The 27,894-nt window shown below is 51.6% G+C and overlaps 1 protein-coding gene and 1 long non-coding RNA gene across 6 annotated transcripts in view; one reads left to right on the forward strand and one right to left on the reverse strand.

Annotated features, from left to right (window-relative positions):
• Nucleotides 1-8,880: 8,880 nt before the first annotated feature.
• Nucleotides 8,881-16,667, reverse strand: LOC128314943 (uncharacterized). The gene is made up of 2 exons (XR_008297237.1): nt 16,359-16,667; nt 8,881-10,439 (listed from the first exon to the last, which is right to left on the reverse strand). It is a non-coding gene; the product is annotated as an uncharacterized LOC128314943 (long non-coding RNA).
• The window catches only part of CACNA1A (calcium voltage-gated channel subunit alpha1 A), a 281,855-nt gene continuing 270,323 nt past the window's right edge, over nt 16,363-27,894 (forward strand). For 4 of the 5 annotated variants that reach the window (XM_053219793.1, XM_053219790.1, XM_053219791.1 and 1 more), the window contains exon 1: nt 16,363-16,940. The gene's annotated coding sequence lies outside the window, so the exon portion shown is untranslated. The remainder of the gene's footprint in view (nt 16,941-27,894) is intronic. The other variant, XM_053219796.1, reaches the window with a different exon arrangement.

Raw genomic sequence — 27,894 nt, forward strand, 5'->3', positions numbered from 1 at the left:
ATAATACTAAAAAAAATCCCCAATGAAACAAAGTGAAAAGAAAATGAAATCATGGTGTTCTCGGCTGAATTGTGTGCCTCCTCCTGAATTCGTATGTCGAGGGGCTCACATTTCTTCGAATCGTCTGTTCAGTGAGTTCGAAGACTTGGGGGAACCATGGCTCGCCTGCTGTTCTGAGCTGAGCTGTGTCCTCCCCAAACGGGTATGTTGAAGCCCCCACCCTGGATGTGACTGTAGGTGGAGATGCGGTCTTTAAAGAAGTAATTAGGGTTAAATGAGGTCAGAAGGGTGGGCCCTAAACCCACAGGACTAGGGCCCTTATTAGAAGAGGAAGAGGGGTGCTTGGGTGGCTCAGTCGGTTGAGCATCCGACTTTGGCTCAGGTCATGGCTTGTGGGTTCGAGCCCCACGTCGGGCTCTGTGCCGACAGCCGGGCTCTGTGCTGACAGCTCGGAGCCCGGAGCCTGCTTCGGATTCTGTGCCTCCCTCTCTCTCTGCCCCTCCTCCGCTCACCGTCTGTCTGTCTCAGTCTCTCAAAAGTAAATAAACATTAAAAAACATTTTTAATAAAAAAAAAGAAAAAAGAAACGGCTGAGCTGGCATATCACCTCTCTCTTGGAAACCTACCCTACTTTTCATTTGTTATATTTATTATATAACAAATATATGTATCTTGGGCCACTATAACCAAATACCCTTGACTGGGTGATTGCAACAATAGAAATTTCTTTCGTATTTATTTATTTATTTATTTGGTAATCTCTACACCCAACGTGGGGCTCAAACTCATGACCCCGAGATCAAGAGTCACATGCTCTTCTGACTGAGCCAGCCAGACACCTCATGAAATTTATTTCTTTCATTAGTGGAGGCTAGAAGTCCGAGATCAAGATTCCAGGAGATTCGATTTCTTCCCTTTCCTTTCCTTTCCTTTCCTTTCCTTTCCTTTCCTTTCCAGGAGATTCGGTTTCTTCCCTTTCCTTCCCTTCCCTTCACTTCCCTGCCCTGCCCTGCCCTGCCCTTCCCTTCCCTTTCCTTTTCTTTCTCCAGAGCTGTCTTCCTGGCTCACAGATAACCATATTCTCACTTGGCCCTCACTGTGGCCTTTCCTCGGTGCACACACACAGAGACAGAGAGATCTTTCTCTCTTTCTTTTCTTTTATTTAAAAAATTTTTTTTTAAGTTTATTTATTTATTTTGAGAGAGAGAGAGAGAGAGACAGAGAGAATGAGCAGGGGAGGGGCAGAGAGAGAAGGAGAGAATCCCAAGCAGACTTTGCACGATCAACGTGGAGCCTGAGGCGAGGCTTGCACTCATGAACCATGAGATCATGACCTGAGCCGAAACCAAGAGTCCGATGCTTAACCAACTGAACCACCCAGGCACCCCTCTTCCTTTTCTTATAAGGACACCAATCTTATTGGATTAGGGCCCCACCCTTATGACCTCATTTAACCTTTATTGCCTCCTCAAAGCCCTTTCTCTGAATACAGCCACATCAGGGCTTGGGGCTTTCACATGTGATTTTTTAGGGGGGGGGGGGCATAATTCAGTTTATAGCAGCCAATGTTCTCTTTAATGTTCAATCCAGTGTGAGATTTTAGTTATTCACAACCAGAAGCTTCCTAAATGGTGAAGTGGAAACTTAAGTGATTTTTAATAAGCCCGAGCCTCATTTTCTTCATCTGAAAAATGTTGAAGACACAGGAGGTCCGTTCTGGCCTCCTACTGTCACCATGCAGGTTAAGTAAAATGATGTATTTGTGAGTATTGGGGAAAACACGCGGTTCGTGGAAGATAGTTACGAAAATTGATACAAACAAGAAAGCTGCCAGACGAGAGTCACAGGTTGGCCCAGCAAGGCGGGAGAAAAAAGGGAGAATGAGACTCTGTTTTCCCACAGAGACAGATAAATTACGACACGAACACGCATACTTGGGGTGTGCGTGCCTGACTCGCAAATCCAAAAATAGCCCTTGGGACCCTATATGGAGAGAGGATAACATTAGCTGTGAGTGACAAGCCCAGTTAGAGGACACAGAGAGGATTTAAAAGGACTTCATGCGAAACATCTTGAGTAGCTATAAAAATATCTGATGTTTAGGGGCGCCTGGGTGGCTCGGTCGGTGAAGCGTCCGACTTCGGCTCAGGTCACGATCTCGCGGTCCGGGAGTTCGAGCCCCGCGTCGGGCTCTGCGCTGACCGCTCAGAGCCTGGAGCCTGTTTCCGATTCTGTGTCTCCCTCTCTCTCTGCTCCTCCCCTGCTCATGCTCTGTCTCTCTCTGTCTCAAAAATAAATAAACGTTAAAAAAATGAAAAAAAAATTGATGTTTACAGCTCGAGAAAGAGAGAGTTCACGATCTGCCTGTGTATCTGCTCGGTCGTAGGTGTCTTGAGTAGCAATACAGTCACTCCAGAAGCGCCAGGGAGAGAATGCCTTCCATGAGTGGCCGTGGCCAGATACCCCGGCTCTCTCACCCCGTAGCTGCACAACACTGAGGTCTGTGATCTCTGCCACCTCCCAGAGGCCCCCAGCGGGACCGACTTCCAGTTGCCCACCGAGGTGACTTCCCTAGAGTGCCCTCGGCACTGGCTGCCTTCCTGCCCTGCCTCGCTTGCCGGTCCCCTCCTGGGTCTCCTGGAGCTACCTCTACGATGAACAACCTTCACTGCACAGTGTGTAGGACTGTCTTTGAGGGAAGCCCAAAGTAGGACCCACACCCCGCTCCTGCCTGTAAATATTATGCCAAGAATAGTCAGTCCTGATTGTCTACAGTGTTTCACGGCGTCCAAGGTGCCTTCACCTACAACGGGATGCTATTCAGCAATAAAACAGAATAAAATACGGAGGGACACGACAGCAGGGATGAGTCTCGGATGCATTACGCTGAGTGAGTGAAAGAAGCCAGACCCAAACGGCCACAGGCTGTATGCTCCCATTTATAGGACCTCCCGGGGACGGCAAAACTATAGGGACCGAAAATAGGCCAATGATCGCCAGGGGCTGAGGGTGCAAGAAGGGATTAATTACAAAGGGTCGGGAAGGAACCCTTTGGGGTGATGGAGCCGTGCTATACCTTGATTTTGACGATGGCTCCGTTAAGATGTGTATTCGTCAAAGCTCCCACAACGGTGCGTAACAAAGGGTGGATCTGGCGGGAGATTAATTATACCTTAATAAAAAAATGTTATACATCCGCCTCCTTGAAGAACAGAGTACTCCCCACCTTTGTCTCACCTGGTTGTCATAACAACGCTGGGGCAATCGGGCGCGCTTGGTTCAGGCTTGCAGCCAAGCGCTTTGAGAGGTTCTGCTTCCTTCTTTCCGTTCGCCCCAAACCTTGCCTCCCGACCCACCAGGCCTCTCAAATCGTTCTGGCCAAGGTCGCTGCTGACCTCATCTCTGCTCAAGCCCGGGGCTAATTTTCAGCGCTAACTTCCTTGACCACTCTTACCACTTGGCACTGGAGATCCTCCTGCCTTGGACCTGGGCCAGCCCACGGCTCTCGAGATGCCACTCGGTCCCCGCTGACCTTGGCTGTCCTTGGCGGCTCTGTTTTCCCATCCTTCCGCATCCGCCTGCCCGTCCTCTACTCTGATTTCTCCCCGAACTCCCTAGGGGAGCTCACCAAGCCTTTTGGAGCTATCACTTCTATACTCCTGACTTCCGAATCTGTTTTACATCTTAGCCCCTTAACTGCCTGCTCACCGGGATTTCCAGCATCATGCGCAGAAGTTGATTTTGCAGCCTACGGAAATGATATTACAGCGGGGAAGCCTTTTTCCTAAAGTTTCCACAATAAAACTTAACGGCTACTGTCACAGATTTCAGGCCACTTCCCCCCCCCCCCCCCACCCCGCTTTATTTTTTTATTTTATTTATTTTTTTTAAAAATTTTTTTTCAACGTTTTTATTTATTTTTGGGACAGAGAGAGACAGAGCATGAACGGGGGAGGGGCAGAGAGAGAGGGAGACACAGAATCGGAAACAGGCTCCAGGCTCCGAGCTATCAGCACAGAGCCCGGCGCGGGGCTCGAACTCTCGGACCGCGAGATCGTGACCTGGCTGAAGTCGGACGCTTAACCGACTGAGCCACCCAGGCGCCCCTTTTTATTTTAAATCTATTCACCAGTTGACAGACAGTTAGGTGGTTTCCTTATCTTGGCCATTGTGAATAATGTGGCAACTAATAATGCAGATATCTCTTTAAGGTCCAGATTTTCTTTCTTTCCGATATATATCCGGAAGCAGGACTGCTGGATCATATGGTAGTTCTCTTTTTAATTTTTTTGAGGCACCTCCATGCTATTAACCATAATAATATGGACATTTTCTACCAATTTATATTCCCACCAACATTGTGCTCTCTTTTCTCCACATCCTTGCCAACACTTGTGATCCCTTGTCTTTTTGATAATAGTGAAGGCTCCTAATCTTGACCTCCGATGGCCAAAGACACGTGGAGGCTCTGTAGGGTACCGATGGCTTTACGATGACTGGTCCTGGTTCCTCTGACAGGCCCATCTGAGACTTGATCTCGCATTATCTTGAGCTATTTCCCCTTTATCATCGTAAAGGCTTACACTACCTTTAGTTTATTTCTGTTACATACTTCCAAAAATCCCAAATAAATATAAGCATGCGTGTTTCAATTTTAAAATCATATTTAATATTTAGTCACCATGTTGCTCTCCCCAAAGCTTATAACGATGTATGTGTCCACTACAGAGTAAATTGATGCCCACCTTCCCACATCCTAGCCCACACAGGGTATTATTTTAAATATATGTTAACGTACAGGGAAGAGACAAGCTTCCTCGTGAGCCTCCTGGGCTGGTAAAAATTTTCCTGGTACCCATTCCCTAGGGTGTCATCCTACCAGCACCCCAGCTCTCTATAAGGAATGTCAATTTTTTTTTTTTAATGTTTACCTATTTTTGAGAGAGAAAGAGAGAGACAGAGTGTGAGCGGGGGAGGGGCAGAGAGAGGGAGACACGGGATCTGAAGCAGGCTCCAGGCTCTGAGCCATCAGCACAGAGCCCGATGCGGGGCTCAAACTCATGAGCCGTGAGATCGTGACCTGAGCTGAAGTCAGACACTTAACCGCCTGAGCCACCCAGGCACCCCAAAGAATGTCAATTCTTATTCACCATCTGCTCACCAGGGACATGAGGCCTCCTCTCTCACCCCGCAGGGTCAGTAGAAACCCTCACCCTTACGCTCTGCAAGTTTTGGGGTTCTCATCTTGCATGCCTACCTCCTGGTTCTTGGCTTTCTCTTCTCTGACTCCTGGGCAACCCTTTGTGTCTGTAGGGCTCATTCGTGCATGTGTCTGTGTAGGGCATCTTTCACTGCTAGGGAAATGCAGAAAAGCACCCCAGTGAAGTATGACTGCACCCTCCCTCCAGAATGGCTATTGTCAAAAAGACGGGCGTCATCGCGTGCTGATGAGGCTAGAGAGACAGGCCCACTGCGCGTGGAAAATAGTCCAGTAGCTTCTCCTGGAGTTAAACGTACACTCACCAGATGACCCAGCAATTCCCCTTGTGGGTATTTACCCAGGATAAATGAAAACCCACATCCGCACAAAGGCTTATACGCAGATGTTCATCGCATCCTTCTTGGTAAGAGCCAAACACCAGCAATGGGACAAATGTCTATCCACAGGTGAGTGGACAAACTGGGTCGGGCCATAAAACAGAGCACAATAAAAAGGAACCAATACTGATAAACAGACCGGGAGGGATGAGTCTCGAGAGCATTATGTTGAGTGAAAGCAATTTGACACCAAAGAGGATATAGGACATCTGTCCATTCTGATAAAATTATTGAATGGTTGAGTTTAAGCCCTAGTGACAGAAAACAGATCAGTGGTTGTCCGGGGACAGGAACGGGAGCGTGGACCGCAAGCGGGCACAAGGGAACTTCTGGGGCGATGGCGATGTTCCGAATCTTGATGGTGGCGATGGTTATGTGATGTATGCTTTAGTCAAAACTCATCAAGCTGGCCACTTGAGCTTGGGGCCTTGCGTCACAGGCAATTTATACCTCAGTGAAGTTGATTACAAGGGGTTACGTGTTACCCAGCATCCTTCCTTGATATACACGCAGGCTTTTCTCCATGTCCTGTCCAACGGCTGGGCTCCATCTGGAAGTCTGCTCGAATTCATGAACCGTGAGATCACGCCCTGAGTCGAAACCCAGAGTCGGTTACTTAACCGACTGAGCCACCCAGGCGCCCCTTGACCTGTTTTATGAGGAGGAAACTGAGACCCAGGTTGAGTAATTGTGTCTCCTTCCCCTGTCTCAGTCTGTTGAGGCTGCGATAGCAGAATATACAGACTGCCAGACATTTATTTCCCACAGAAATAATGGGAAGCTGGGAAATCCAAGATTCAGGTGTGGGTAGATTCAGGGTCCAGTGAAGTCCGGCTTCCTGGTTCGTAGATGGGTGCCTTCTTGCTGTGGCCTTATAAAGCAGAAGGGCCAAGGGAGCTCTCTCTCTCTCTCTCTGGGCGGGGGGGGGGGGGGGGGGGGGGGGGGGTGTCTCCTTTATAAGGGCGCTAATCCCATTCACGAGGGATCTCTATCATCTCCTAAAGGCCCCATCTTCTAGTAGCGTCACATTGGGGTTAGGCTTTCAATAAATGAATTTGGGGGGCACACATTCATTCTACAGCACCCCCCCCAAATTCATGTATATGGAAGTCCTAACCTTCAGCACCTTAGAATGTGACCTTATTTGGAATTGGGGTCATTGCAGGTGTAATTAGTTAAAATGAGGTTGTAAGGGTGGGCCCTCTAATCCGGTGTGAGCAGTGTGCTTATCAAAAAAGCGGGAGGTTTGGACTGTGTGTGGAGAGGACAGGGAGTGAGCACGAAGAGCGCCACCTGCAGGTCAGGGAGAGAGGCCTGGAGCAGATCTGTCCCTCACAGCCCTTGGGAGACATCAGCCCGGCTGCCATCTTGATTTTGCTCGCAGAGGATACCTTTGTGTTGGTTCCGCCATCCAGTTTGTGGTATTGTGTTCCGGCTGCCCCAGAAAACTAAAACAGCAACCTGGAAACGATGGAGGTGGGAAGCGGCAAAGCGGAAGTCTGGTTTGGACGATTGGCGCGCGTGGGGATTGCCCTTTCCCTTGCTGTTACTGCCCTTGGACTCTGCCCCGGGGCAGACAAGTAGCCTTCGTCTTGCCTGGGCAGATGGCCAGGGGCCAATGGTGGGCATGTCATACCTCCCATCATCGCTCTGTGTGTATAGATCGCCAGCTGTCGGGCTGGGAGAGGCCTGTGCCGTCGTGGATGGCATTTAAATTTGGCCAGCTCTCTGCTCCTTTGGCCGAGAGAAATGTGCTCAGGACAACGTAAACAGTGTAATAGGCTCTCCTCTCTCAGGGGAGCTGGCTCAAAACCGGACGTCACGGCGGATGCCCGTGTGTAGGTGGAATAGGGCCCCGAGACTTACTGGGGATTCCTTGGAGCCCCTAATTTTCCTTTTTCTATCTGTTTCCTTTGGTGGCCAGAGAAGGAAATAATCCGGTCAAGAGGACCGCGGAGAAAAATGACCCAGATCACGGGGCTTCGGAATGTAGATGATGATGAACTGGTAACTGAGAATCAGTTAAAGAAGCAAGCCATTTATTAGGAGGAATTAGCGCGTGCAATTGTTGGGGGGCGGGGGGCTGACCAGTCCGTAATTTTCAACGTAGGCCCGAAAACGAGAGATGTACGAAGGCTGATGGTACAGTTCCAGTCTGAAGGCCAGCAGGCTGGAGAGACCCAGGAGGAGCCGGTGTTTCAGTTTGAGCCCGAAGGCAGAGAGACCAAATGTCCCAGTTCTGGTCCACAGGCCTCTCTTGGAGCAAAGCTGTCTTGTTTTGGAAGGTCAATCTGTTGAGCTGTTCACACCTTCAACTGATTGGACGAGGCCCACCACATTATGGAGCACGATCTGTTTTCCTCAAAGCACACTGATTTAAAGGTCAATCGCATCAGAAAACTCCCTCAGGGAAACACCCAGAATCGTGTTTGGCCAACCATTTGGGCACCCCACGTAGCTCGGTCAAGTCAACACACCAAGGTAACCACCACGCACAGCTTCCAGTTGGTTGAGCCAACAGGAGGCACTCCCAGAGCAAAGGTGGGAGAAGAGTGAGGTTGGGAAGTTTATTGTCTTGGCTTCCTCTATTCCACGTTGCTATGGAGTGTGTGCATCCCTCTACTGAAGGCCACAGCTCCTTCAGGCCGCGCTCTGTACATCTGTCCCTCTGCAGGATCGGAACACTGTTCCCCCCTCTTTTTTCCTTTAGGCGTGGATGGGAACCACTCCCCGCTGCTGCTAGCCAGTGGGGGCTGAACGATCTCACCCTCCCTGCTCTTGTTGTAAATATATTTTATGAAGTGCTTCTCAAATTGCCCAGTTTGAGCTTGCCCTCCGGCTTCTGCATGGATTCCGCTGGATACAAAGAGTAATAATCTAGGAATAATCGTAAGGGCACCAACAAATACTCATGTAGCCTTTATTATGCGTCGGGGGCTGGCCTCAGTGCCTTGTATGTTTTTAACTTCACAAAGGCCTTGCAGATATTACGATCATGCCCATCCCGCAGATGAGAAGGGAGGTACGTAGAGGTTAAGTGACTTCCTCCGCGTCACAGGGCCAGTAACTGCTAGAGCAAGGATTCTGGCAGTGGTCCTCTGGCTCCAGAGACTTAACCATTCACTATTGCTCTGGACTTTTCCAAGAGACAAGGATGATGACGATGACAATGGCAGAAGCTGACATATAACGCACGCTTGCTGTGTCCCGGTCCCATGCTACATTCTCAATCTGCATTTTTTTCAGATGTTTATTTATTTGAGAGAGAGAGAGAGAGAGAGAGAGAGAGTGTGTGTGTGTGTGTGTGTGTGTGCAGACGCTAGTGGGGGAGGGGCAGAGAGCGAGGGACAGAGAGAGGATCCGGAGTGGGCTCCACGCTGACAGCAGGGAGCCTAAGGCAGGGCTCCGGCTCCCGCATTCGTGAGCCACGAGATCGTGACCCGAGCCCAAGTCGGACGCTCAGCTGACTCAGCCACCCGGACGCGCCTCAGTCTACAGTTTTGACTGAATCCTTGCCGTGACTCCTCGTGGTAGGCACTACCCTCATCTACCGGTTACAGCAGAGTCCACTGAGGGTCAGAGAGATGAGACGGCCCGAGTGCCACCCTGAGGTAGCCTGACGATTCAGATGGGCACTTGGAGGACGGCAGATGCCTGGCTCAGAACTGTGTCACCCTCATCGTTTCTGCAGACACATCTGTATCTCAGTATTTGATTCAGAAAGATATGGTCAGTGATCATAGGGCACACGGGCATTGGAACAAAAGGTCAGTGTCCACAAACATCGGCATGGGAACATGAAGCAGGGCCAGAAGTCAAGATATTCACTTCCAACCTAGGTCCTCCAAAGAGCAGTATGCTTTAGGCGATATTAAGAGAGTAAAGAGAATAGTTATGGCCACTATTTGCTGTAATAGTGAGCATACAGCTTAAGCAGCCGTAGCAAAGAGAGCCAAAACATAATGGCTCAGGCCGGATAGAAATTTCTTTTTCACCTAATAGCCGAGCAGACGTCCTGGGGCCAAGTAGATGGTTCTGCTCCTTTGAGATCATCCAAGCCCCAGCTTCTTTCCGTCTTGTGCTTCTGTCATCACCCAGGGTGCTGTCCTCACGGGCACGGTGGAAGCTGGTCATTACCATTCCACACTGAATACGGAAAGAGAGAAAGCTCAGGACAAGGGGATCCCCTTTCAGCCGGCAACCTGGGAGCTACGTACATGACTTGCGCTCATGTTCCCCTGGTGAGGCCTTGGCCATACCCGACTGCAAGGGATGATGGGAAATGCTGGCCTTGGCCTGGCTCAAATTGTTTTACCGTGGAAGGTGGGGGGAATGGAGCTCAAGAGACAGTTAGTGGGTCTGCCAACCACCAGACGTGAATGGGCTACATTACCCAGCCCGGCTCTTTTGGAGTCTGAAACACAACATGGGTGAGAGGTGGGGGAAAGTGCAGACAACCACTGAAGGCCTCAACAAACTCGATGTCAGGAGGCTTGAGGAAACGACTTGTCCACGTTCAGGGGTCCCGTTTTCTCTTGATCCTTTGGTTTGGACACGATTCGTGAGTGTTCTTTGGCGGAAGTCCAGAGAAAAGGGGCTCTCGTGGTGGGTTTTGAATTATACAAACAGGACTTCGGAGTCTAACATCCCACCCGAGATCAACGAGCTGCTTCTCCCACTTTCTCACGTCCCGAGGAAGGAATAGAAAAAGGAGGTACGATCTTGACTGATCTTGTCTTCTTTGAAGATGCAAACTCCTTCAAGTCTGAGTCCAGATGTTCCACTGGGACAGGTTTGGGGGCCGCTGGGGGTATTCAGCACAACCACATATGTCTGGCCCACTGCAAGAACCGGCTGGATGTTAATTGGTGGGATGGGTCAGAAATCTATATACGGAAGATACATAGAGAGAAAAGAGGGCCAGGTAGAGGTGAAAGGAAGCCCAAGCAGCCGATACATTGTTTTTGGCCCAGGACCTAAGAAAGCTCTTGGCGCAGGAATTTTGACCGTTCTAGGCTCAGAGCCATGCACTCACACACTCATCATTCTCTGGAGGTGGGGTCAAAAGAATGGAGGTGGCGGCCGGGGAGAGATACTGACTATCATGTATCGGTTGCACAGGTTGTGCACTGCACAAACCTAGAGGCTGCCCTACCTATACGCAGCAGACCTGGTGTGATGCCAATCTCTGCCTTTCCTATCTCTGATTCCAGTCGCCTCGTATCCTGGAATGGAGGTCTCCAAACAGTGGTTAAAACAACTGGGCTAGCCTGTTGGAGGATGATATACCACATGGAGCAGAGGTGAGTTTTCCCAGCTAAGACGGGCCAACCACTAGACACGAATGAGGCCAAGTAGCTCACCCAGCCCCGGCCAAACCACCAGCAGACTACGGAGAGCAGCTACCCTGGCCGCGATCGGACGAGCCACTGAGATAACCTAAAAAAAAAAATAGGGACGGACAATCAGTCTTTTGTCGTTCTAAACCACTAATTTTGGGGTGGTTTGGTTACACAGCAAGAGATAACTGATACACAGACACAGGGGACCCCTCTCGTCTACACTGCTAAAGTCGAGGGTGGTCATCCGATTTGCTCTGGCCAATGACAAGTGAGCAGAAGTGATGTGAGTCATTTCTCTGAGAGAGTATTCAAGAGCCGGGGCACAATTCTCCATCTCCCTTTTCACCGCCACGGTAACCGAGATTGTTCTAGATGGTAGGAGCTTCAGGGGTGCCTGGGTGGCTCAGTCGGTTAAGCGTCCAACGTCAGCTCAGGTCATGATCTCACAGTTCGTGAGTTCGAGCCCCGCGTCGGGCTCTGTGCTGACAGCTCAGAGCCTGGAGCCTGTTTCAGATTCTGTGTCTCCCTCTCTCTCTGCTCCTCCCCTGTTCATGCTCTGTCTCTCTCTGTCTCAAAAATAAATAAACGTTAAAAAAAAATTTTTTTTTTTTCAAAAGATGGTGGGAGCTTCAGCAGTCTGGGAACTTGAACCACAAAGACGGGGAGCAGAGTACCCGGTGCAGGATATTTGACACGAGCGAACAGACACGTCTACCGTTGTGGCCACTGAGACTTTGGAGATGTTTGCCATTGCAGCCTACCCTAGCCCGTACTGATTAATACATTTCAGGCCCCAAACCTGAGATGTTCTTCTCTGTCCCACACAAGCTGCAGTTTGCACGGATCCTGGCCCTGGGGGTGGGGGGAGCTTTACAGCATCACCTCTTTCCTCTTAGAAATCACAAGTGCTTCACTCCCATCCTCATAAACAAACTTTATCTTCACTCAGCAAAACCCTTTTTTCCTTGCCTCAAGGAGGAAGGAGAGGAAGCATTTTTTTGTGATGTAAAGAGACACATGGGGCACCCAGGTGGCTCAGTCGGTTAAGCTTAAGCGGCTGACTCTTGATTTCAGCTCAGGTCACCATCTCACAGTTCATGAGACTGAGCCCCGTGCCGGGTTCTATGCTGACAGCACGGAGCCTGCTTGGGATTCTCTCTCTCCCTCTCTCTCTGCCCCTCCCTGACTTGCTCTGTCTCTCTCTCAAGATAAATAAAGAAACATTAAAAAAAAAAAAATAAAGAGGGGCACCCCGGCGGCTCAGTCGGTTGAGCCTCTGACTTTGGCTCAGGTCGCGATCTCGCAGTTTGTGAGTTCGAGCCCCACATCGGGCTTGCTGCGCTCAGCGCAGAGCCTGCTTTGGCTCTTCCGTCCCCCTCTCTCTCTGTCCCTCCTCCGTTCACGTGCGTGCTCTCTCAAAAATAAAACATTAAAGGGGCGCCTGGGTGGCTCAGCCGGTTAAGCCTCCGGCTTTGGCTCAGACTGCGGTCTCGTGGTTCCTGGGTTCAAGACCCACGTCGGGATTGGGATTCCCTCTGTTTCCCTCGCTCTCTGCCCCTACCCCACTCCCTCTTTCTCGCTCTCAAAAATAATAAACTTAAAATAGATAAAAGTTCAACAGGGAGAGAAGGGGGAAACGCGTTTAGCGAACCTCTCCCATCTCCCCAAAACCTTATCAGGTGATCTCACCACGTTCCGTATCGTGGCAGAGGCCACAAGTGTGCACCCAAATCCACATTCCCCAGCCTTCCTTGCTGTTGGGGGCGGCCAGTCGGGGGGGTGGGGGGGAGGTAAGTGATGTAACGTTTTGCGTACTCCTTCTGGGCCAGCTGACCCTGATCTCCAAGTCTCTGATTCGATGGGCACAGCACGTTGCTTTCTAAAATGTTTCCCCTCAGGCATCATTTTGTGGGCGGAATTGGAAAGCTCCTTGGAATTAGTGGAGTGGGGGCCCAGACTTTGGCTACGGGGCTGACTCCGTTAGATTCAGTCTGGTTCTGCTTGAATTTCATAGGTTTGATGTGCTTCTTTTCCGGGTCAGACGATCAGTGGGTCGGAGCAATAACGCTGCATCATAAACACCCCAAAGCTCCGGAGCTTAAAGCAACGGTCATATATCCCCTTGCACCTGGGAGTTAGCCAGAGCCGGCTAATCTGAGTGGGACTGGCTGGCTGATGACTCTGCTCCGTGTAGCTGTCATCCTCCTCCGGGGACAGTTGTCACGGCCAGGACGGAGGCGCCAGAGGGCAGGAGGGAGCACGTGAGGCCTCTTAGAGCCCAGGCTTGGAACCGACTCATTGCGTTTTGCCCTCGTGCCATTGACGGAAGCAAGTCCAAAGCCAAGGGTTGGGGAAGCACACGTCACCCACAAGGTGAACGTGGCAGACATAAGGAGACAGGAAGGTATGAATAATTGGGGCCAATTGTTCAAATCTATTCACGGTCACCAATTCTTGCAAAAGACACCAGGGTTTAAAAGATCATTGACTCAGGATGGTCTCATTCGCGTAAGGGAAAAAAAGCAGAACTTTTTTACATTCTCAGAGGACTTTTAAGGAAACCGGGATGGCTATTTCTGTTCATCATGACGTGACTCATACAAGTTGTTTGATTTAAAAATAGGAAAATTCAATGCTAATTGCACAGACTTACGGTTTCCGGCATAACAATAATAATATCTCACATATACAGCATTTTAGAGTGCACAGTGCGCGTTGATACTCAACATCTCAGTATATACTCAAAACAACCCCCCTCGAGTATGATTCTCCTGGTTTTGAAATCTTACCTGACTTGCCCAGGGCCACACGGCTTACCCGTGGCAGAGCCTGGGATTTAGAAAAGCCCTTGAGGGGCGCCCGGGTGGCTCAGTCCGTTAAGCGTCGGAGTTTGGCTCCGGTCATGATCTCACCGTTCGTGAGTTCAAGCCCCGCATCAGCCTCTGTGCCGACAGCTTAGAGCCTGGAGCCTGCTTTGCATTCTGTGTCTCCCTTTGTCTCTGTTCCTCCCCAACTCATACACTCGTCTCTCTCAAAAATAAATAAAGATTACGAAAAAAAAATTAAAAAAAACCCCAGGCTTTAAAAAAAAAGAAGAAGAAGAAGAAGAAAAGCCCTTCATATGTGGCACAAGGTAAAGGGACTTAAATACATCAGAAGTCAGCAAACCTCAGCCCAGGGGCCAAATCAGTCTGTAACCAGTCTGTATAAATAAAGTTTTATTGGCACACAGCCATGCCAATTATTCACACATTGTCTGTGGCGCCCCTACCGGCAGAACTGAGTGTAGGTCACAGAGACCGTGTGATGACGAAGCCTAGGGTATTTACCCGGCCGTTTATAGAGAAAGTGGTGCCTCTGTTGACAGACACGACCTCACTTTTTAATTTAATGTTTTAATCTCTGCTATACTCACACGTTTCCAAGCCCCCTAAACAGAAAAGGGAAAGCCGCCTCCACCCCTGTCGTCTCAAGCAGGGTCCCCGCCCCCACTAGAGCCCTTGTGATTAGTTCTTGAGCCGCTTTCCAGAGATGGTTTTAGGATGCATAGAAGCAAGTATCCTTCCCCCCCCCTCCCCACTTTTCCACGGGGTCTCACGCAATTCTCACAAAATTCCCAGAAGGATGAGCCCCGTTTTACTGATGAGGAGACCAAGGCTCATCTAAGGTGGCAGGGCCAGCTTGCTCTCCCAGACCCCGGGGCCCCCAGGCTTGTTCTTTTCGCTTTGCAGGCCTCGCTGCTGAACTGGGGGCGGCACTCACCCACAGGTGAGCCCCCCACCCTCTTCTGTCGATTCAAACTACCTCCACGGCTGCATTCTTCCCACTCCGCCCCACCCCCACTTCCCTCTTTATTTTTTTTTTATAATTTTTTTTAATGTTTATTATCTTTTTTTTTTTTTTTTTTTTTGAGAGAAAGAGTCTGAAGCAGCTCCAGGCTCTGAGCTGTCAGCACAGAGCCCGATGCGGGGCTCGAACCCACAAACCGTGAGATCGTGACCTGAGCCGAAGTCGGAAGCTCAACCCACTGAGTCACCCCTCCCACTTTTCTCTCTAAAAGAGAAAATGTCAAGCACACACCCTGCAGAGAGAAGACAATGAAAAAAAAAAATACCACGCACTGCATGCCTCTTCCTCAGCAACATTTTGCTCTGTTTGCCTTTCCTTCCCTTTTTTGTTGGAGTTTATTTTTTTTAGTTTTGAAATTCTTGTCACATGAAATTAACCATTTGAAAGGGAACAGCTCTGTGGAGTTTAGTACATTGACAATGCCACTGAGGACACCACCTCTGGCTGGTTTCAGAACTCTTTCATCTCCCCGCTCCCCCCCCCCCCAAGGAAACCTTGTATCCATTAGGGTCACTCCCCACCTCACCCATAAACACCTCAATAAGAATCTCTAAGAAATAAGGACCTAAAAAAAATACCATGATGAAAATACTATCAACAGACCTTTATAAAAACGAACAAATAGGGGGCATTTATGCGTCTCAGTGGGTTAAGCGTCCCACTTCGGCTCAGGTCATGCTCTCAAGGTTTGTGGATTTGAGCCCCGAGCCAGGCTCTGTGCTGACGGCTCAGAGCCTGGAGCCCCGCTTTGGATTCTGTGTCTCCCTCTCTCTCTCTGCCCCTCCCCTGCTGACTCTCTGTCTCTTTCAAAAATAAATAAACATTAAAAAAAAAAACATTAAAAAACCCCCCAAACGAACACTAATTCCGGATTCCCTAACATCCAGCCCAGGTTCAATTCTGTCTAAACAATGCCACATTCTTAGATATGCGATTCACAATCTATACAACTATGGAATCTAATGCTGTATGCCTGAAACTGACATAATTATCTCAATTAAAAAAAAGTGTTGCTATCCCCAGGAAGGTAGATATCCCGACTCTGACTCTACCTTGGGAAAAATTATGGGGTCTCTCTGTACCCTAGAAGCCTCTTAGAAGAAAAACATAACCCTCACGGTTAACAGGAGGCCCCCTTTAAATAGAGTCAGGCTGGGGGTCATCTCAGTGTTTGGAACCTAAGTGTTTGCCTGTGGCAACGAAACCCCAGAACTTGCAATCAATTGCTTTTTTTTTTTTTTTTTTGCTTGGAAAGGCTGTTTTCCTTCTCTCTCTGCCTTTCGGTTCCAAGAATACGACCCTTCGGGCTAAGGAGGGGTGAGGGGTGGGGAAGGGGAAGCTGTTTGGGGAAAGAACAGAAAAGACTCAGGGAGGGGCTCAGCAGCTGTCTTCTAATGAGTGTGTTTTTGTAAGGGCATCAATAATTTAGGTTGGGATTGGCGGAGGGGAGACGCTAAAATTGTGAGCGTGATTCCACATCTCCGCCGCCTCCCGCCTGTTGGACACGCCCCCTCCGCAGACCCCCCCCCCTCCCCTCCCCCCCAGGAAGAGAGCGAGCCCTCGTGTTACCCTCTCTCCCCTGCTCCTTAAGAGAAGCCCGTCTTGAAAGGAGGTGGCCTGCAGGATAAACCGCAAATCCTTCTAGAAACTAGTGCCCTGCCCCGTGCTGGGAGGTCGCGCGGCGCCAGTTGCTGAGGGGCCTGGAGAAAAGAGCAAGAAATTAATTTTCCCTTGGGAGCAATGGAGGGGCGGGGGGCGCAGCGTATCCAGCCACCCGTGCTGGGTCCCCGAGGAGCGCTTGGCTGGAAATGAGCAGTTGCTGATGAACTGCTAGTCCTCCCCCTCCGTCCTCCCAGAATCAGGGAAACCTCCTCCTCTTTCTGCCCCCCGCCCCCAGCCCCCTCCCTGCAGCTGGCACAGCCAAGCTTGGCGCCTGCCTTTGTGGGGAGCCCTCGGCTCGGAACACGGCTGCTGCTGGCGTCCCCCCGTCTCTCTGCTCGTCTCCTTTCCATTGGATGGGCAATGGGTGCGTGGGCTTCAGCTGGCTCGGCTCCCCGGGCGCTGGCAAGGTGGGACCCTCAGGACAGCTGGCGGGTGCGCTGCGCCGCTCACTAGCTACACCGCCGGAGCCCCGGAGCCCATGCGATACAGGTGAGCGAGCTGGGGCCGCTGGGGCCGGTCCTGCCGGGAGTCGAATCCGATCTCCCGCAGCTGCAACATTTCCGTCTGTCTGCGGAGGTGGAAACGCCATGACCTCCCTCACCCCCTTCCTATGAATCGTGGTGTTTTTTGGGGAGGGGGGATGGGTGGGTGGAGGGGAGACAGTGTATCTCCAGATTTTCCTTGTTTCTGGCTGAAAAACCGCTGCCCCTTTCTGGATAGTTTTTCTGCACGCGGGAGGTGCGGGGGGCAGAGCCCTGATTTCCAGCGTATACTTTGAACATTTCTTTCTTAAAAACCCATTTTCTGTCAACGGCCCTGAGCCCCCCCCCCCCCCCACCTTGGAGCGCCTCCCGGCTTCGCCACCTGCCCTGGGCTTGCGCGGTTTCCCGTGAATAGTTTCGGATTTGAGCCAAATTGGACTTTTTCGTGTCCTCAGCCCCCGCCCCCCCCCCCGCCCTCGGGTCTGCATTAAGCCTCTTCCTCCGTGGAGACCCAGGCAGGCTGGCCAGGCGACAGGGCTCTCGGGATCCCGCGCGCCTTCCCCTCCCCCATCGCCTCTGTCTTTGGGGGGGGGGGTCCCCGAAACAAAAGTTGCCTTCGCCGGTGTGGCCCGGCCTTGTTTTCTGTGCTCAGGGCAGCGTGAATGTTGGAAAGAGGGAGATGGCAGGTGGAGTTTAGGCTGTTGAGAATAATTACCTCGTCTTAGGAAACCGCTTGCTGTGTTTAATATTTAATATTCTCCCCTCCCTTGCGCCAAATGACAAGCGGGGACAGCGCTCGTCACCCCTCTAAGACCAACCTCCCCCTTTCTATTTTGGACACGGTGGACTCTCGGGGTGGCTTTTTGTTCCCCAAGACGTGAGACTGGCAGCGGGATCCCTCTCCCCTCCTGCTCGAGCTGCTGACAGCGGCAGCCTCGCAGGACACGTGTCGCCGCGACCCGAGGGGGCGGGCGGGGGAAGCGGGCGGCGGGGCTCCTGCCTTCTGGGGGGTGGAGGGGGGTGGGCTCCTGCTTCGGGGGCCCTGGGAGACTGCACCGGGAGTAGGAACCAGAATAGAATGTAAACAGGACAGAGGGCCTTCCTGGAGGCGGCAGCCTCAAGCTGGGGCCGAACCCACAGGAGGGGAGCCCCTATCTGCACCCCCTGGCTCCTGAGCTCCGAGCCAGGGTCCTGGGGATGGGTCTCTGCTGGGCAGGCGGCTCCGTCCGGATTCTTTTTCAGAGTCCACGACTTCACAGCACCCTTGCCATCTCTTTCGGGGACAGTCTTAAGCCCGTTGCGGTTGGGGCGGGGGTAGGGTGGGTGGCTGGGGGTCTGTGACTGATGCTGGCCCCACTCTTCCCGCCTGGCTTCTAGTCCCGCCTACACCCCCAAATCCAGGCGGCAGGAAGGCCCCCAGATCTGCAAACGTCTAAAGTAGCTGAGTTTATCCCTGTTGACAATTTTGTTTTCCTCTGCGGCGTCGCAGAGATTTGCAGAAACGCCTAAAGGTGTCACTAGGGGCAAATACCATCCTTCCTCTAGGAGGGTTTATTTAATAAGACGGATTTCACTACACGCTGTCGTGTGTCTGCCGGCTCCCCCCGCCGCTGCCCAGGAAACAGAAAGATCAGGACCAGGGTTCCAGGGACAAAGGGTGGAATTGACATTGAACAAAGTGCTGTGCAAGTGACCCGCAAAGTAATGCCAAGTGCAGCTCTGGGACAGTAAAAACTCTGGCAGAGGGTTTTACTTATTGATTTCATCATTCTTTTTGAAATGTTAGCTTACAGGACCAGAGGCCCCTAATGACCTGGGGCAAGTGAGGAAGATTCTATTCCAGGATCTTTCAGCTGTCTCTGCCTTCACAGTGACAGGCAGGGGCTCTTGGGTTGTTCTGCCCCCTCTGGCAAGGCCAAGCCTGTCTGATGGAGGAAGCTGACTGACTTTGCCGAGCATCAGACCTTCCCCTCAAAGTGTTGGCCTTGGGCCAGCGGCAGCCTTTAAGGATGCAGAGTTTCAGGGGCGCCTGGGTGGCTCAGTGGGTGAAGCGTCTGACTTCAGCTCAGGTCGTGATCTCGGTGTTCGTGGGTTCGAGCCCCGCGTCGGGCTCTCTGCTGACAGCTCGGAGCCTGGAGCCTGCTTCGGATTCTGTCTCCCTCTCTCTGCCCCTCCCCTCCTTCCTCTCTCTCTCTCTCTCTCTCCTCTCAAAAATAAATAAATATTAAAAAAAAAAAAAAAGAACGCAGAGTTTCAGGCCCCACCCAGCTCTGCCAAGTTAGAATCTGCATTTGAACACATCCTGAGCAGCCCGGAGGTGGTCAGAGTCTGAGAAGCCCTGGGGCATCACTTGACCCTCCATCCCTCAGGGTTCCTGGCTGACCACCCAGCTAACACTGGCGGCTCCCTCCTAGGGTTTCGGGAAGGTCTGGCTAGGTGACACACAGTCCTGGGTACACAACAGGGTGCTTACTAAGTCTTGGCTACTTTTTTTAGTAAGCAATTTTTTTTCTATTTAAATTCACTGGCTTCCTTTTAAAATTTGTTGTTGTTTTTTTTTTTTTTTAATTTTTAATGTTTATTTATTTTTGAGAGAGAGTCAGCATTGAGCCAGGGAAGGGCAGAGAGAGAGGGAGACACAGAATCCGAAGCGGGCTCCAGGCTCTGAGCTGTCAGCGCAGAGCCCGACTTGGGGCTCAAACTCACGAACCTCGAGATCATGACCTGAGCCGAAGTCAGACGCTTAACCGACTGAGCCACCCAGGTGCTCCTGTTTCTTTCTTTCTTATTTTTTTTTTAAAAGAAAATATGTTATGTTACTTTTTAAAAAGGAATTATCACTGGATGTAGTTACACTGAGTTTTAAATTATATATTTATTTATTTTGAGGGGGTGGGGGAAGGGGAGGGGCAGAGAGAGAGAGGGAGGGAGAGAATCCCAGGCAGGCTCCGCGCTGTCAGCACAGAGCCCCACGAGGGGCTCGAACCCGCAAACTGCGAGATCATGACCTGGGCCGAAATCGAGGGTCAGATGCTTAACTGACTGAGCCACCCAGGCACCCCTTCCATTTTAAAGTGCGTGCTTTTTCTTAAGATTTATTTATTTTTGTAAGTAATCTCTACACCCGACCTGGGGGCTCGAACTTGGAACCCCGAAAACAAGAATTGCACCCTCCGCCCACTGAGCCAGCCAGGTGCCCCTCAAAGCGTGTCATTTAATGGTGTTTAGTACCTTCACACTATTGTGCGACCCCCCCCCCCCCCGTCTAGTTCCAGAATATTTCCATCCCCCCAAAAAGGAAAGCTCCCTCCTGGTGAAGCAGTCACCCTGCGTCACCCCTCCCTGGCAACCACCAGTCTCCTCTCTGCCTCTGGGGGTCCCCCCTCGTCTCCATATTTCATATAAATGGAATTATACAATGGGTAGCCTTTGGGACTGGATACTTTGACTTCTATTTTTTTTTTTTTTTTCTGTAGCTCGTATTTTCCTCTTCTTTCACATGACCCACCTGCCTCTGCCCTAAATCATGCAGGTCAGATAAGAGCCGCAGAGCCCCATCACGGACCTACGAATTCACACGGCAACTCTTAGTTACCAAGCACAAAGGCGTAGGGGGACTGGGTCTTCGAACATTTGCCAAGACTGGACGTGAGAGTCTTGAGGAGTCCAAAGGGGCTCCAACTTCGGTAGCTGGCTATTTCTCTCCAGCAAAAACCATCACTGAGGTGTCGTGCAGCCTTAAGGGGACACTGCTTCTAGACGATTTCTCAAGGGTTTTAAGATCCCGAGGCACACGATATCTGGATCACGGGGGTGCACAGTTGGTGCTCGGTAAATAGTTGTTGAACGCACGACGCACGGCAGCACCAATGATTGCCATCGTGACGAATTCGTGTTGTAACGTATTAATGTGTGGGTGCCATGCACAGGCAGTGACCGGCCCAGAGGGCAGAATGAGTGAGGGGATAGTGAAACCCTTACCTGAGAGGTCAAAAAATATGCCTTGAGCAGGGGGGCGGGGGGGGGGGGAACAAATTCCAAAGATACAGAGTGTAGGCAACACTCCCCACCTCCTCCGTTTAGTGGTTTAGTTCAAGAAGACACATTGAAGGAACCCTCTCCCCCGGGAGAAACTTTTTAAAAAAAATTTTGTCTCCCCTGGGAGACAGAGAGAGACAGAGCGCTACTGGGGGAGGGGCAGAGAGAGAGAGGGAGACACAGAATCCGAAGCGGGCTCCGGGCTCTGAGCTGTCAGCACAGAGCCCGAGGCGGGGCTCGAACCCGCAAACCGTGAGATCGTGACCTGAGCCGAAGTCGGACGCTTAACCGACTGAGCCACCCAGGTGCCCCTGGGAGAAACTTTTTATCCCCGTGGTCATCTGTCCGTTTTGACTTTTGATCTTCCAGCACGGATGGGGTCAAGCAAGTTTGAGAGAGAGAGAGAGAGAAGATGATAAATGGCATTGAGCATCCAGATTGTTGGTCTGGCTGCCGTATTGCCCGGCCCGGACAAGAGGGATCGTTGACCTGCCTCTCGACAAGCACTTCCTGTGTCTGTCCTGTAGGCCCGGCACCGCGGGAGGCTTTGGCGATTCTGCAGAGAATGGAATCGTCCTGGTAGCCACAGGTATAATAAAAGCAAACAGGTATCTAGGACTTAGCATGTGCAGGACACGGTTTTAAGCATGTTACGAAGAAATCCGTTGATCAGTTACAACTCTGTGAAGTCAGTGATCATTTCACCGAGGAGGCGGCTGCCGCCCAGAGAGGTGAAGGGACTTGCCCCAGTCACACAGAGAGGGGTGGTAGATCCGGGATCGAGTCCCAAGCCGGCTGCCTGCAAAGACGGGGGGGGGGGGGGGGGGGGGGGGGCATTTCTCCACCAATGCCCAGATAGTCATTGGTTGAGGCATATCCAAAGGTTTTAACTCCCCAGTGCCTTGGGCCTGCCCTTCCCCTCCTTCCCATTCATGCACACTCACTCCCCTCCAGCCACCCAGGCCTCCTTGCCGTTCCTTGAACCCACCAGGCAAGCTCCAGCCACAGGGCCTTTGCACGGGCTCTTCCCTCTGCCTGGAATGCTTTTCTCCACCCACGTACCCTCATGGCTCCCCCCTCACCTCTTTCAAGTCTTCAATCCTTCTTCCTCACTGGGGCCTCCTCTGGCCACCTTCTGTAAATGACGTTTCAGTACCCCCCCCCCCCCCCCCCCCCCGTTTTCTTTTTTCCAATCTGACCGTCTGCATGTTTTACTTCTCTTGTTTCTTGGCCGTGTCTCCCACTGGAATATCAGCTTCACGAACGCAGGGTGCTTGAGTCTCTTTTGTTCACTGCTGGATTCCCAGTGCCTAGAACAGTGCCTGGTGCACAGGAGGTGCTCAATAAATGTTTCTGGGTGAATGCATGCCTGAGCCAGTGACGGGAGGCTAATGGAGGCATGACCTGAAGTTGGGAGAAAGAATTCAGCTCGAGATTCAGTGGCTCACACGGATTCCCGCTCAGCAGCCCCCACGGGCAGTCTCCCCGTCCCCCACCCCGTCTCCCTCCTGAGTCCCAGCCAATGTCCTGGGGCTGCCTGTGAAACCCAGCGATCCCAGGCGATCCGTTCATGCCAGTGGGAGGCAGCGCATGTGTCTCGGCTGTGCCGCGATGGGCCCGCGAGGGAGAAAGCAGGTGAAAACCGACCGCAGCTGCGCATCTCGTTGGGGGATGGAGCTTTGCAGCCAAGCTCAGGGCCTTGCTGGCCGGCTGCTCTCTGCCGTCTGGCCTGGCGTTTTATTTAGCTGTGTTCTCACCTATGTGGGGGCAATTCTGCACTTTTGCTCCAAGCAAGGAGAGTTCTTGCTGGCCTGGGGTTTATTTTTCACGTAACTTTGCTCTCTGATTCTCTGTGCAAAGGTGGGATGTGGGGTGAGCCCACGCGGCCTTTGTATGTGTTTGCCCCTGCTCAGTACACCCTCGGTGGGTGGGTATCAGGATGTGAGGCAAGAAGGCTGGAACATCGGGGCAGCTGTGGATATGTAAGTACCTTTATTAAGATGTAGGGATTTTTTGTGTGTGTGTGGTTTGGAGACTTGCTGGTTTTTATTTTATTTTTTATTTAATTTTTAAAGTGTTTTATTTATGTTTAAGAGCGAGAGAGAAAGAGAGAGCGTGCTTGAGCGGGGGAGGGACAGAGAGACGGAGACAGAATCCAAAGCAGGCTCCAGGCTCTCAGCGGTCAGCACAGAGCCCGATGTGGGGCTCGAACTCACGAACCGTGAGATCATGACCTGAGCCAGAGTCGGACCCTTAACCGACTGAGCCACCCAGGTGTGCCAAAAGTAAACTCTCAAAAAATAACTTTTTTTTTTTTTATTAGAGAGAGAGAGAGCGCGCGAGAGAGCACATGTGCAAGCGGTGGGGGGGGGGGCAGGAGAGAGGGGGAGAGAGAGAGAGAGAGGGGGGGATCCCAAGGAGGCTGCATGCTCAGTGCAGAGCCCAATGCAGGGCTCGATCCCACCACCCTTTGGTCATATGACCTGAGCCAAAATCAAGAGTCAGATGCTCAACCGACTGAGCCACCCAGGCGCCCTGAGGATCCCTTTCCTTTTCAAGGACTTAATAATATTCCACCACATTTTGCTCATCCATTTTTCTGTGGATGGACATTTGGGTGCTTTCCTCTTTACCAGTTGTCACTCCCAACCATCAGTGCCCAGGGTCACCTTTTCTTTTCTTTAAAAAAATTTTTTTGTACGTTTTTACGTAAGTAATCTCTGCACCCAACGTGGGGCTTGAACTCACGACTCCAGCACCCCACCATCAAGAGTTGCATGCTCTTCCGACTGAGCCAGCCAGGCCTCCCTAGGGTTGCCTTTCTGGAAGCCCTCGGTGACATTTCTCTTGTCCTTTTGATAACAACCATCCTAATAGGTGTGAAGTGATTTCTCAGTGTGGTTTTGATTTGCATTTCCCCGATGGTGAGTGGACGCTTAGCACCTTTTTACGTGCTCATGCTCGATGGCCATTGGGATTTCTTCTTTGCAACATGTCTATTTACCTCCTCTGCCCACTAATTAGATTTTTTTTTTTTTTTTTTTTTTTGATACTGAGTTGCATGAGGCCTTTGTAGATTTTGGATGCTCCCTCCTTATCAGACCTATGATTTGCAAACATTTTCCTCCACTCAGAAGCTTTTTACACTTGATCTTAGCCAAAAGGCTGAAAGGCAGCGGACAGAAGCTTTCTAGTTTGATGTAGTTCCAACTTCTTGGTTTTTGCTTTTATTCCTCCCTATTGTGAGTTTTTACTCCGGGGCAGAGGCGTAACACCCGCCCCATCCCTGGCTACCTGCTCGGGAGAGTGTTTGCTCAGGGCTCGGAAATCACTGTTACTATCAGCCCAGTAAACCATCATCCGGAAGGTGACAAATGCGTCTGAAGGTCGGCTGAAAATGACATTTGGATTACCGTCATCCTGGCTGTTAGAATCCACGGTCTGCTGAATTTCACACTCTTCAGCCTAGGACTCTGGAGGGGACACTGTTTCCGCGGGGACTTAGCAACCTTTCTTTGTCCAGGGCTAGATTAAGATGCTGTATGACAGGAAGGAGTGAAACCACCCGGGAGAGGCTCAAACAACAAATGGAAGAGACTAAAGACTGAGAGAGAGTAAGAGAGAAGAGGTGGGGGGAGGGAGTCCATGTGGAGGTGTTATTTCTTTGCTCTCTCTTTTTTTTTATTTTTTATTTTTATCTTTAAAATTTTTAAATGTTTATTTTTGAGAGAGAGAGAGAGGGAGGGAGAGGAGCGAGCATGAGTGGGGGAGGGGAGGGGCAGAGAGAGAGAGGGAGACACAGAATTTGAAGTAGGTTCCAAGCTCTGAGCTGTCAGCACCAAGCATGATGTGGGGCTCGAACCCATGAACCGTGGGATCGTGACCCAAGCTGAAGTCAGATGCCTAACTGACTGAGCCACCCAGGTGCCCCGCTTCCTTTCTGATTTAAAAAAAAATTTTTTTTAATGTTTTTATTTTTGAGAGACAGAGCACAAGCAGGGGAGGGGCAGAGGGGAGACACAGAATCCGAAACAGGCTGCAGGCTCTGAGCTGTCAGCACGGAGCCCGACGCGGGGCTTGAACTCGTGGACTGCGAGATCATGACCTGAGCCAAAGTCAGACGCTTAACCGACTGAGCCACCCAGGCGCCCCCTTGGGGCATTTTTCAGTTCCCATCCTGTCTATATTTAGGAGAATCGTGTGTCTTTCCAACGTATGTGGTGAGCTTGAGAAGTTTTAGGGAATAGTTTCCCTTTGCTTTTTTGCTTCCTTGCTGTACCTTTACGGATTTTCACCAGAGATGAAGCTGCTTTACCTGTTATTAGCACTTACTTCGCCCACGGGCGGTGAAGCCTGGTGGCCAGCACAGCTGTGTAAATGTCCCTGTCCACATACAGGGGGTCACAGGAGGCCCCCAGACTTCCCTGCGGTCCCCTCCCTCCTTCCTCCCTCCCCCGAGCACCAGTACCAGCCTCTTTGAATCGTGGCATCTCCGGGCACCATCCGGTTGCCATGGAAACTCAGGCTGGTCCAGGCATGGCAGTAGGGGGTCAGTCCCCCCTCTCAGGTGGCTCTTCAGTTGGGATTCGGGGCTGTGGTGGATACGAGCATGCCTGGTGCTTTGTAAAACTCTATTCCTGTGACATTAACGACAGGGCTTTCTGTGGCCTCGGGCTTCATGCCTTATTTTCTTCTGTTTGCTTTTCTCCCCCATTGTCTTCTCTTTGCGCTGTCTGTTCACTGCTTCCAGGGGGAAGCAAACCCCATATGCTTTGCCATTTCCTCTGGGCAGTGGTTGGGCAAACAGAGAGGGGGAACAGCACACCTGGCCAGGGGGCCCAGCAGGTGCCAGGGACAGGCACCCGGCCGGCAAGTGCCCGTTGGCCGGGGATGTGTTTGTTTCTCGTGTGTACACACGGAACAGCTGGGGCCCCGCTGGAACCACTCGCGAGGGCACCGCAGAGCACGCTGGATGGTGTCGCTCGGGCAGCTGCCCCTCTGCCCCCAGGCTCCGCCTGCCTGCCCCGATATCAACACGAGGGAGCCGGTGCTGACCAAGCACTTGCCGTGGCCCGGCGCTGTGCTCAGGATGCTGTCTTCCCACGGGTTAGCTCACCGACCCCTGTGGCTCTCCGTGGCACTCACCATCACCTCCACGTTGTGTAGGAGGAAGCAGGTTGAGCAAACTGCTGGGGACCACACAGCGAGTCGGTCGTGTGCTGGGGTAGGACCCGGCATCTTTCCCACCATACTTCGTCCCCTCCCTCCGTAGGTGGAGCCCTGGACCCCAGGCAGTCGCAAGGCGCTTCATGATGTCTTGCTGGGGAGACGCTTTCCTAAGACCCTTCGTTCATCCAGGCAAGAAATATTTAAGGTGGCAGGGACCCGACGCCAACAAGACAGGTCGTGATCCTTGCCTCCATGGTGCTGACATCCTTTGGAGGCGGCAGATGTTATCCAAGGCTACACATAGGTCCCAGTCCCAGAGACTGACCAGCCCCATGAGGAAGACCCCACTGGAGGATGCGATGGGGGGGGGGGGGGCGGTGCCTGCATCTGACCCTAGCCCTGAATGATGAAAGGGAGTCAGCCCATCGGACATGAGGGGGACAGCAGGTGCAAAGGTGGAATGAGCTCGGCAGAGACCAGGAATAGTGAGGAGGCCCGTGACTCTGGAGCTGGGAAGGCAGACGGCAGAAGTGGAGGGGATGAGGTCAGGGAGACGGGACAGCCCTGTAGGGTGTGGCTTTTATTCCTGTAACAGTAGAAGTGTTGACAGAAGACTGTCAGAAGGACCCACTGACTGCCCAGCCGAGTACAGGGTGGGACTTGGGAAGCCCGCTGACCCGAGCGAGGCAGCTGCCCAAGTCCAAGGGAGCGTTGTTGGGGGCGGGGGCAGGCAGTGGCCAGAAAACTGATCAGTTCCAGGATATATTTTTGGAGGCCAGCGGCTGGGACCTGGTGATGCTTTTGACCCAGGGAGTGGAGGCAGCTCAGGAACCTGGGGGGGGGGGGGGTGGCTACATGGTAAATGGGGAAGCCTGCAAGGAAATGGGGAGACCGGGAGCATGTGCTGTAGGGTGGTGTGGGGTATGGAGCGTCTTGTTTTGGGGTTGCAGGACAAGTGGGGGGATGTCCCAGAAGATGTCACCCGGGATGTGTGCCTTCGGTTTTGTCTTTCCTGTTCCTCCTCCCACCTTCCCAGGTGCAAATACATCTTCTGTAGATGCGCAGAACTTTCTCCATCAAGGTGCTTCTGCTGTGCCTGGTCTCTGGGGTTTTAGCTAAGTGGTGGATCCTTACAGCACCCCCAACCTGTAAGCTGGATTCTTTTTTTAAATCCTGAGGCAGTAATAATATTTTTTTGGGGGGGGGGAGGGGTGACTTCTGCAGGTAGAAATGGAACCTGGTGGCAAGGCACTTGAATCCACCTTCCGTCCTCAGTTGTATTTCTGTAAAATGGGAAGGAAAATGCCTTCCCCGGGTACATGCTCATGAAGAAATTACAGATTTTTTTTTTTCAGCGCAAGGGGAATGCATGTGGAAAAACAAAGGCTTTCTAAATGCATGACTGTAGATGACTTAGCGTAAGATTTCCTGAGAGTAAATTGAAGCTTAAAGGCATTGTGAAGGAGCGATCTATTAAACCCCATCGGGTATGCGATTTGGAAAGAAAACAGAGGGTAACTGTTGACGTTAAACTGCCATTGAGCTGATCGGCTCAGGACAGGCTAGGAGAGCTCTCAGTCTTTGGATGCTTCCAGCAGGGGGAGAGGAAACAGGAACTAGTTGGGGGGGGGTGGTGTGGGTTGGGGAAGATGAGCTTCCATTCCCACACACGTTATTGTTGTTGTTCGGCAATCCAGAGGTGGCCTCCTTCTCTGCACCTCTCTCCTTACATCTCTGGGTGTTGAGGTGGCTTA

The sequence above is a fragment of the Acinonyx jubatus genome, chromosome A2, assembly GCF_027475565.1.
Source record: "Acinonyx jubatus isolate Ajub_Pintada_27869175 chromosome A2, VMU_Ajub_asm_v1.0, whole genome shotgun sequence".
Lineage (NCBI taxonomy): Eukaryota > Metazoa > Chordata > Mammalia > Carnivora > Felidae > Acinonyx > Acinonyx jubatus.